Below are 5,320 nucleotides of genomic sequence, written 5' to 3'. Positions count from 1 at the left end.
AGGCAAGAATACTGGAGTGGGTTGCCATTCCCTTCTCCAGGGGATCTTCCTGATCCAGGGATTGCACCCCAGTCTCCTACATTGGCAGGCGAATTCTTTACCATCTGAGCCACCAGGGAATCAATAAATGGACAACATGCCAATCTGCATCGATTGGGATTGGATACCCCACCCTGCTCCTGAACTCCAGACAGGCACTCCCAGTTGACTTCTGGCATCTTGACTTGGTTGTCTCACAGGAACCTCTAGTAACTTGCGGAACAGAATGCATCATTGTCTCTACAAGTATGTTCATCCTTCTCTGCCCTTAGCTCTGAGAAATGGCACCACCATCTATGTCCTCAACTGACAAAGCCAGGAATCCAGGGCCATCTTGGACTGTCCTCTGCAATCCTTTCCACGTGAATCAGCAGGAGCTAAGCAGTCCTGAACCTCCTCACTTCTCTCCATCCCCATCCCATCACTTGGTCCAGGGTCCATCTTCCCTCACCTTGACTGCCACAGAGGTCTCTTCCCCGGTCTCCCCAGCAGTCTTGCCTGTTCACACTACCCTCTGCTCTGTTGACGGCTGAATATCCATTTCCCTACTTAAAGCCTCTAGTGGCTCCAGCTGTCTTCAGCATTACAGCTGCCGGCTCACTGACAGCTCCAGTGTCTTCCTGCAACTAGCCTCTGGAAGAGAGTGAGGGCCCTGCTGTACTGTCCGTCCCTCTGCGTGCACACACGTGAAGAGGCTGAGAGCCAGCCCGGGCGGCCGGGGGCTGATGGCAGCGCCCTTTCCTCATTTCCCCGCTGGATTTGTGTGGGGGTCTTCAAGGGGTGTCTGGTGCCTCTCCTTCCTTCTCTTCTCCCCTCTGCAAGGCCCAGGGAACTGGAGCAAGGTGGGGTCTCCAGATTCTAGCTCCGGTTGAGGAGCTGTCCTTGTCGAGAAGAAGCCAGGCTCTGACCTTGGACAGGCTGCCGGCAGCTTCCTCGGAGTGGAACGCAAACACTTCTGGGCTATTGCCTAAGAGACACACCTGATGCTGAGGGAAGCAAGGTCCTGGAGCATGAGGCCTTTCAGGGAACTCTGAGTCTTTCCTGTTTGGGGAGCTAATCAAGGGCAGTGGGATGGGTGAGATGGCGGGAGGGAAGCTCCATCCTGAAAATGAGGTTGGGCTCCCCAGCGCCTTGGGAAACTGTCACTCATCACTGCTTTCCTCCGCTGGCACTCTGACTCTCCTCCTAACCGTGGCCTGAGTGGGAGGAGGGAGGCCCTAGGGGCCAGTGGGTGGGGATGGGGCCAGGGGAAGCCACATTCCTGGAGTGTCAATGATCTCTGGGCTGGGCAGAAGATGAGCCCCCGAACTAGCTAAAAACAACAAACAGCTCCCAGGAGGGATTTGCGTCTGTCCAGAGAGTCAAGGATTTCCGTCCTGATGGCGGCCGTGGCCAGTGAGGCTCTTAGCAAATTCCCCAGAGACCAGATGGCCCCTGACCTAAAAGCATCACTTTGAGAACAGACCCCTCCCTTGTCCTTTTCCTCCTCCTACCCTCCTAGGGAGGCCCTGTGCCTAGGTAGGGGAGGCAGCAGCCCCTCTGACGCCTGGGAGGCGTGGAGAAGAGTCTGGGTGCATTCCTCACCTGGTCTCTCCAGTACCAGTCCAGCGAGCAATGCTGTTCTTGACACTTTATACCCTTAGCCACACCAAAGTGTTGCTGGAGACGTTCCATAAACACCTGACCAAATGAATGGGTGAACGGAGGAAGTGATCAGCTAGAAGTCACAGTCATGCTGAGGCCAAATTGGAACCGGAACCCGGGGCTGCCTGACCACGAACCACACATCCACTACTGGCAGGGGAGGCCATCAGCTCTATCAGCTCCTCCCTGCAGAGGGCGGACGATGCTTGGAGGTCCCAGAGAAGAAGCCAGGCCTCACCTCCTCAGGAACTCTGGGAGCTGCCTGGAGCTGGAGGAGCTGTCAGGAGGTGGCCAAGGCTGGCCCTGAGGGACTGTGGAAGAGTCTAAAAGAGGCAGAGTTGCCAGGGATGGTACCATGCACACAATGGTACATGTCAATGCCAGGTAGCTTTCGACCTGGTGTGCACCTCTCCCTCTGAAGTCCCTCCTGGCCCCCAGGCAGTCCAGAATGCATCCCCCCCGCAATGCCTCCCTCCTGTCTTCCAGCTATCAGCAGCTGAGAATCTACCAGAATCCCTTTTCTACTCATTTCCTTGCAGTGGGCCCTTAGTAGGTGCTCCATTTAGCACCCACTTTGTAAAGGGTCCCTTGGCAGAGTTTCACCTCACCCCCTCGTCCAGCTTTCTGCCCTCTCCTGCTCCTCCATCCTTCTGTCTCTCTTTCCCTATGGGCCTCCCAGCAGGCCTGACCCTCCTAGAGGATAGGTTTGCACCGTCCTCAGGGCCTTCCCACAAAATTCTCAGTCAGCTGTTGGCTGGTTGCCACTGTTTCCCCACCCCCACCCTTCCCACCCACAATTCACAAAGCCAAGCCCTGATGCCTTAAATCCATCATTTATTGCCCACAGCTCAATAGTATTACAGAAATCACAGAATTTGAGAAATTTTCTGAGAAGGTTAAAAAGACACTGCAGAGTACCCTGGGAGGGAACGCAGCATGTGTGCTGGTGCCTCGCTCACTCTGACCCAGGGCTGGAAAACCACCTTGCTTCTGTGCCCCGGCCCTTCTCCTCTCAGGCCATCAGGACAGGAGACCCGCTGGCTCACAGTCAGGGATTGAAACGGGGCCGGTCGGTCATCTCGACATCTTGGGCTTTTAATCCCTGCGCGCTCAGATTACTCTCTGGGATAGCGGCAGGGTATCCCCCAGCCTGAGGGAATGTTTGAAGTGACCAGAGGAGGGTAGGCTGGGACATCAGGGCTCAAGAGTCAGTGGCAGGCATGCCCTGTGCTATGGCACAGCTGGGCCAGGCCCTGCCCTCAGTAGGTCCTGCCTCAGCCTCCATTCCAGATATGAACCAGTCTGCCCACGAGGCCTCTTGTCCTCTGGCCTCAGCAGGGTAGAGGGTGGATGCTGACCAAAAGTTTACCCTCACGGTATTTAATGCAGCCAGACCAGGACTCAGCAGCATGGCCACCTGAATCTCTGTCACTATTACACTGAGCTATCAGGATCCTTTGCCACCCACCCCTCACTCCCCTCTCTCCAGGAGAAACCCTCTTAGCTCACATGAAATTGCATTGGGAGCATGACCAGAAATCACCCAGGAGACAATGTAAGTAGGATATGAGATGCCGAGGCCACAGGGCTCCCAGGGTTGGGGCAGCAAGCACACAGACCGAGTTGGAAAGACCCCCGTCTCTGCCAGGGCCCAGGAGGGGATGGGAGAGGGGCTGGGGTGGGCAGTTTTGGTCCCAAGGTAAAGTGCAAAAGAACAAGACCCTGTGAGAGGTGGGGCAAGGTGAGCTTGAAGTGAGCTTTTCAAGAGAGGCCCCAGACATGCCCAGCCCCGAGTAGTTGGCACATTCCCATTACAGGGGGATTAGCTGAAACCACCTGCCCGTCCAACACTGCTCATGCCCTCCATGCTTGTCTCCGCCTTCTGCCTTTACTGATGGGCTGCTCCTTTGGAAAGTGAGGAGCCCTCAGAGCAGTATCCTGCAGAGCTAGCTGGGGGGCATCAGGGTTTGGCTGGGAGGAGAGAGAAGCAGGGGCTTCTGGGGGTACGCGGTGTCAATGCCTGTGGGAGGCCCACCTCACAACCACCCTGTCCTAAAGACAGGAAGAGCCGCCCATGGCCACACACTTTCTGCCCCGCACTTGTCCTTTCCTGCCCCTGTGTGTGTTCATCTCTGGCCACGTCTCTCTCTCAGGGTGAAGTCACCAGGGGAGCATATCAAAGGCTCCACTCCAGCTAGGGCCAGGTGAGGGATGCCTGGAGGCCAGGCTTCCTCTTTGGGCCTTTCAGACGGGGGTGTGGCAGGGGGTTTATCCTGTTCATCTTCACCGCAGGCCCTGCTTCCCTCTGCAAAGCTCCTGCAGAGCTCTCCTCTTTCTGGCCTGCCAGTGGGAGCCAGCAGCAAGGGGCCTCAGAGACCTGTGCACAGTGAGAGGCGATGGCACGGGCACGTGTGCACACGCAGGCCCAGGCAGGCACTCTGCCCCCTGCTCCAGAACTGTAAGGTGTTTGGCAAAGGTCACGTGCTCCCAGGATGTTCACATACAGAAGGGCAAGGTTCCGGTGCTGAGGCCAACCGCTGGCCATTCCGAAGGAGCCTGCCCCATTCCCAGTCCAGTGTCCACACTGGGGATGTGCCTGGACTGCCCAGCCACTGAGCAGGACGGGCAAAGATGAAGTCTAGCTGAAACAGCAGGTGGGAACGCCTCCGTACAGTCCTCTGGTTCCAGACAGAGAGTGGAGACTCAGTGAAGGGAGTACACTTGTCCAAGGTCACACAGCCCATGAGTGCCAGAGCCAGGGCCCGCTGTTCCAGGGCTGACACTCTCAGGTCGATGCCTAGAGATCTGGGCTTTGGGCATAAGACCCTCCTGCTCGGGAAATGATGAGCTGGGTAGCCGACCTGGTGGCTGGAGATGACAGCAGGCAGCCCGGCTCCAGCCCCACCCTCGGCCCCAACACCCTGCTTCCAGCCTGTGCCTGGAAGGAAGACCTTCCCACAGAGGCCAGAATGCAGGCACAGTTTCCGCCAAATACTGCTCCTTCTTAGGGCCTCCTGCCTGGAGCCGGAACCATCTCGGGTCCCACGTGGATGAGGGCTCCATGTAGGGTGACAACAGCCTAAGTGTGTCACTGGGCTTCATGCAGAGGAACTGGTTTTGCAGGAGAGGCGTGAATGCAGGCTGGCCACACTCAGAGCCAGCTGCCCAAGGAATCTTCCAGTGCCCCTTGACTTCCTGGGCCACTTCCTGAGGAACTTCCTCACAGCTGGTTCATCTGCCTGCCTCCCCTCCCCAGCCCAGGCAGCCATCGGGCCTGGCCTCAGTAGCATCTTAAATCCAGCAGCCCAGCCACCAGGACCACCAGCTCCCAGGCCTTCTCCTCTTCCCACCACCTGCTGCCTCTGGGCAGCTGTAACCAAGGCTTGATTCTGATTAAAAATAAAAAAGAAACCAAGTATAAAAGGATCCTAACCCTACCCCGTGGGCACTCTACAATTTTTCAGCTTCACACATAATTGTGCTAAGTAGAGTTTTGACAACCCCACGTAAGGCCCAGAAATGCACTTGATTATTTTTTATAGTAAATGTGTCAGAATTCTTCTCCCTTATGTTAATTCATGAATAGATTAGTCTCCCTACCACTGTGGGGGGAGTGCTCCCCCAGGTGGCCTGGGAC

At 56.5% G+C, this 5,320-nt stretch overlaps 1 protein-coding gene across 1 annotated transcript in view; it reads right to left on the bottom strand.

Moving 5' to 3' along the window:
- Positions 1–2,500: 2,500 nt before the first annotated feature.
- The window catches only part of SFXN5 (sideroflexin 5), a 133,288-nt gene continuing 130,468 nt past the window's right edge, over positions 2,501–5,320 (bottom strand). The window contains exon 15 of the mRNA XM_010829769.1: positions 2,501–5,313. The gene's annotated coding sequence lies outside the window, so the exon portion shown is untranslated. The remainder of the gene's footprint in view (positions 5,314–5,320) is intronic.

This window comes from Bison bison, unplaced genomic scaffold (assembly GCF_000754665.1).
Source record: "Bison bison bison isolate TAMUID 2011002044 unplaced genomic scaffold, Bison_UMD1.0 scf7180017864508, whole genome shotgun sequence".
Classification (NCBI taxonomy): Eukaryota; Metazoa; Chordata; class Mammalia; order Artiodactyla; family Bovidae; genus Bison; species Bison bison.
Note: the sequence above shows the minus strand (reverse complement) of the source record. Positions and strands in the feature narration are given on the sequence as shown.